Source organism: Hyperoodon ampullatus (genome assembly GCF_949752795.1).
Source record: "Hyperoodon ampullatus genome assembly, chromosome: 1".
Taxonomy (NCBI): Eukaryota; Metazoa; Chordata; class Mammalia; order Artiodactyla; family Ziphiidae; genus Hyperoodon; species Hyperoodon ampullatus.
In genome coordinates this window covers 34,363,225-34,369,018 of record NC_136914.1, presented here as the reverse complement: position 1 = coordinate 34,369,018, position 5,794 = coordinate 34,363,225, and positions in this window count along the sequence as shown.

Sequence of the window (5,794 nt, the reverse complement as noted above, 5' to 3'; positions counted from 1 at the left end):
TTCTTTGGCTACTATTCTGTCTGTACATGTACCAGTTCTTCTTTGTCCACTCATCCGTTGGTGGACGTTTTGGTTGCTTCCACGTCATGGCTATTGTAATGCTGCGGCAATGCACATTTGCCTGCCTGTGGCTTTCCAATTCTGTCTTCTTAGGTTATAGGCACAGGAGTGGGCCTCCTGGATCATATGGTAGCAAAATGTTTACCTTGTAGAGGCACCTCCATTCTGTTCTCATTAGTGGCTCTTACCAGGTTACGTTCCACTTAAATTTGAGGGTATTCACTTCTCCACAACACCTTCAGCATTTACTGTTTGTAGTTTTTTGCTGATGTTTGTTCTGACTAGTGTGAGCTGATAGCACTTTGTGGTTGGATTTGCAAGCGTCTCATAATCCCCTGAAATTGAGCTTTCTGGCATGTCCTTCTTTTCTTCAAACTGTGAGTGCAGCTTACTTCTTCAAATAGTTTTCGTGAAGTATGTGTGACATTTAGAAATATTTTGGCCATTACATCCCTCAAGACATTTTGAGGGCAGATTTCATTTACGGCCCTCCAGTACTGGTGCATGTGAAGTGACCCTTAGCACAGGTTCTAAAGCTGCTGTTGCAGGTAACGGCCAGAAGGCGGCAGCATTTCTGCTTCCCCCAATCTGGTAACTAGGGAAACAGAGCTTCCTGGCAGTGGTGTTCCTCGGTTATATATTTGAGTGGAATCTGCCCCCAAATCTGATGTCTCCTTAAGTTTGTTTTATAAATTGAATTTATATATTTTTTTATTGGAGTCATATTCCAATGTGCACATGGACCACTTCTTTGTGCATTCCTCTGTTGATGGACATTTTCGTAGCTTCCAAGTGTTGGCTATGGTAAATATTGCTGGAGTTCAGGATTGCCAGCCTGTGTCCGTTTGTGTGTGTGTGTGCGGTATATGGGCCTCTCACTGCCATGGACCCTCCCACTGCAGAGCACAGGCTCCGGACTTGCAGGCCCAGCAGCCATAGCTCACGGGACCAGCCACTCTGCGGTATGTGGGTTCTTCCCGAACTGGGGCATGTATCCGTGTCCCCTGCATTGGCAGGTGGACTCTCAACCACTGCGCCACCAGTGAAGCCCAGCCTGTGTGTTTTTGATTCTCTTCCCCTCAGGCGATAGGCCCAGCAGTGGGTATGCTTGATTGAATGGTTGCTCAGTATTTACCTTTACAAGGCACCTCATTTTTGTTTTCATTACTGGCTCTTACCATGCCCCACGTTGAACCAAGGGTAGGCATTTCTCCAAAACCCCTTCAGCATTTATTGTTTGCAGCATTTTTGCTGATGGCCATTTTGACTGGTGTGAGCTGATAGGTTTTTGTAATTTGGATTTGCATATCTTCAATTATTCCTAATGTTCAGCATTTTTCCATGCCTTTTAAAATTTCTGGTACAGAAAAACAGAAAAAAACGGAGAGTACAATTAAGCTCTTGACATTGTCTTCTTGGGTGGTTGCCCTCTTTTGAATTTTTTGGTCAGTTTTCAACCCCAGGATTGTTTCTGAGGGCAGGTGTCATTTACAGGCCTGCAATGAGTGTGAATATTTAGTGACCATTAGCACTGGGTTTAAAGCTGCTGTTGTGGGAAACGGCCACAAGGCGGCAGCATTTCTCCATTCCCAAATCTGGTTACTAGGGCAGCAGAGCGTTTCTGGGACCTATGGAATACAGAAGAAGGCATCACTGAAGTCTAATACAGAATACCATGTCCTGGTGGATGGTAGAATGACCAGCACTGTGTAGGAATTAGGAACTACAGTATGTATATCCTCGGTGGCTTCACTGACTGTACTGACATCCTTTACCAGGTCCCCAGCAGGCCACGGGGCTCTCGAGGTCAGGGCAATCCCAGGTTATGGAGCTCACTTGCGCAACTACCCAGCAGCCCATGGGACTCTCATGGTCAGGCCTCTCCTAGAATATGGGGCTCACCTGGGAAGGTCCCCAGCAGCCCACGGGGCTCTCATGGTCAGGCCACTCCCAGGTTATGGAGCTCACCTGCGCAACTACACAGCAGCCCATGGGGCTCTCGTGGTCAGGCCCCTCCCATGATATGGGGCTTACGTGGGCAGGTCCCCAGCAGCCCACGAGGCTCTCATGGTCAGGCAACTCCCAGGTTGCGGATCTCACCTGGCAACTACCAAGCAGCCCATGGGGCTCTGGTGGTCAGGCCCCTCCCAGGATACGGAGCTCCCCTGGGCAGGTACCGTGGCGGGGCTGGGCGCACGGGAACCGTGCACATAGCCCTCATTTCAGAGCACCCCAGATCACCTGTCTCTCAGAGCTGACACAGAGCACCTCAGAGCAGGACTTGAACTAAGAAACAGCAGCTCGGACAGTTCTGTGACCCTGGGCTCACTCTGTGCGGCCTCCCTCTGCCTGATCTTCCAGAGAATTCCACTGCAGCCGGGGCACCAGGCCTCTGTCTCCACCCATCACCCCTCCTCGCACTGACTCCTGGGTTCCTCTCATTAGGAGAGGGTCTTCTTGAAGTTGTCTCCCACTCATGGGCCAGATAAAGTGATTCGAAAACAAACCGGAGCTGCAGCCCCTTGTCTATCCTGACTCTCAGGAGCCCACACCTGTTCCTTGGACCTGGCCGGTTCAGCGAGGTCCATTTTCTGCAATGTGAGCCCCTGAGGGGTGAGGATTGGCTGACCTGGACAGCCTGACCTTGCCGGCCAGCCCTACCCAGGTGTGCCTGTGTTGAGGTCAATATAAACACCGCTCCAGGCAGCAAGAGCCCCTGCAGCTGTGCCTGACGCCATATCCTCTGCCCCGTCAGCAGTCTCGGGCCTGTGCTGGTGGGAGGGAGTGAGGGGCCACGGCTTTGTGGGTGGCCCGGTGTGAGTGGGGCTCTGCTGGACTTTCTGCAGGAGTTTCCAGGCTGCCACCTGCTAAAGAAGAGGATGTGTCACCCATAACTTCTGCTGGAATTTCTCCCCGGGCAGAGGTGAGGAAGGAAAAAGGCAGTGGGGGCCGGGACAGGAGGGGTATCTCAGTCAGGGAACTGCAAAGCTTCCAGAAGAGCACCCGGGGCCAGGACCATCCTGGCTGGCCTGCAAGCACCAAGTCGGCCTGCGTGCTGTTGCTGGTGTGGTTCGACGGCCCTTCCTCTAGGCTTTCAAGTCCTTGTACATATTCAGGTGTTTTACCTGGGAAGGGTGGGAGCAGTTCAGCAGCAGCTGGCCTGGGACTCAGCTCACGTTTACTCACAGATGCCTCGGCACAGTCCCCCAGCTTTGCAATGAGGACGCTCCTTGCGGGGGTGCTGCTGGCTGCATGGGAGATGATTCCCCACCTCTGACCAACTTCAGAATTGTTTACCACTGGAGCAAGTGCCCTGATAGTGTTTTCCTCTTTATAACTGCTGGGTTCCGGTTTTTTTTTCCTTCTTTGGTTCCAGGTAGATTTTATTCCTCTTTTATGTATTTATAGATATAAGCATGGAAATAATTCATTCATATAAATACATCTGTGTGAAGTGAAGAACTTTTTTCTGTTTTATTTTTAAATTTTATTTATTTTTAAAAATTTGGAATTTAATTTAATTTATTTTTGTATACAGCAGGTTATTATTAGTTATCTATTTTATACATATACATGTATACAGGTCAATCCCAATCTCCCAACTCATCCCACCACCACCACCCCATGGCTTCCCCCCTTTGGTGTCCATACGTTTGTTCTCTACCTCTGTGTCTCTATTTCTGCCCTGCAAACCGGTTCATCTGTAACATTTTTCTAGGTTCCACATATATGCATTAATATACAATATTTGTTTTTCTCTTTCTGACTTACTTCACTCTGTATGACAGTCTCTAGACCCATCGGCGTCTCTACAAATGACCCAGTCTCATTCCTTTTTATGGCTGAGTAATATTCCATTTCAGGTATGTACCACACCTTTATCCATTCGTCTGTCTGTGGGCATTTAGGTTGCTTCCATTACCTGGCTATTCTAAATAGTGCTGCAATGAACATTGTGGTGAATGTGTCTTTTTGCTTTATGGTTTTCTCTGGGTATATGCCCAGAAGTGGGATTGCTGGATCATATGGTAGTTCTATTTTTAGTTTTTTAAGGACCCTCCATACTGTTCTCCATAGTGACTGTATCAATTTACATTCCCACCAATAGTGGAAGTGGGTTCCATTTGTCCACACCCTCCTCAGCATTTGTTGTTTGTAGATTTTCTGATGATGCCCATTCTAACAGGTGTGAGGTGATACCTCATTGTAGTTTTGATTTGCATTACTTTAATAATTAGTGATGTTGAGCAGCTTTTCATGTGCATCTTGGCCATCTCTGTGTCTTCTTTGAAGAAATGTCTATTTAGATCTTCTAACCATTTTTGTATTGGGTTCTTTGTTTTTTTAATATTAAGCTGCATGAGCTGTTTATATATATTGGAGATTAAACCTTTGTCCATTGATTCGTTTGCAAATATTTTCTCCCATTCTGAGGGTTGCCTTTATCCATTCCCGTTTTTTAACAAAAAGATAAAGAAAGAAAAAGAAGCAGAACACAAATTGTGCATAAAATATGCCTCTTGAAACTGTCGTTTTGAAATATGGACGTCTTTTGAATTTTTTGGTTGATCTACGACCCCAGGATTTGTTTTCAGGGCAGGTGTCATTGACAGGCCTGCAATTATTTTGAATATCAACTGAGCATTAGCGCTTGGATGAAAGCTGCTGTTGTGTGAAACGGCCACAAGGTGGCAGCAGTTCTCCTTTACCAAAGCTGGTTACTAGGGCAACAGAGCCTCAATGGAAGTCGTGTTCTAGGTTGTAATTTAGAATGGAATGTGCCAGGAATAAGCCCCGTCAGTTTGTCTCACTACTTCTTGTTCGTTTTTTTCATTTAATTTTTATTTTTTATCACAGGCAGTCTGATTACAATGTTTGGCTTGTTGTAGGTGTGCAAGATGTGGTTCTTTTACACATATACATATGTCTGTTCTTCCTGGGATCCTTTTCCCATGTACGTTATGACAGAATGTTGAGTAGTCTTCTCTTGGCATTCTGTAGGTGTTTGGTGATTATATGTTTCACCTGTGTTGGTATATGTCTGTTAACCCCAATATCCTAATGTATCCAATCCTCACACCTTTCCATTGGTGATCCATAAGTTTGTTTAATGAATCTGTGATTGATTGCCCTTCTCTGTGGAAGTATCTTCACTGGTATCATTTTTTCGGTAACGCCTATAAGTGATATCATACGATATGTGTCTTTCTCTTTCTGATTTACTACGAGTCACGTGATTACCTCTAGACTCATCTACGGTGCTGCAAATGGCACTGTGTCCCTTTTTTCTTTGGCTACTATTCTGTCTGTACATGTACCAGTTCTTCTTTGTCCACTCATCCGTTGGTGGACGTTTTGGTTGCTTCCATGTCATGGCTATTGTAATGCTGCGGCAATGCACATTTGCCTGCCTGTGTCTTTCCAATTCTGTCTTCTTAGGTTATAGGCACAGGAGTGGGCCTCCTGGATCATATGGTAGCAAAATGTTTACCTTGTAGAGGCACCTCCATTCTGTTCTCATTAGTGGCTCTTACCAGGTTACGTTCCACTTAAATTTGAGGGTATTCACTTCTCCACAACACCTTCAGCATTTACTGTTTGTAGCTTTTTGCTGATGTTTGTTCTGACTAGTGTGAGCTGATAGCACTTTGTGGTTGGATTTGCAAGCGTCTCATAATCCCCTGAAATTGAGCTTTCTGGCATGTCCTTTTTTTCTTCAAACTGTGAGTACAGC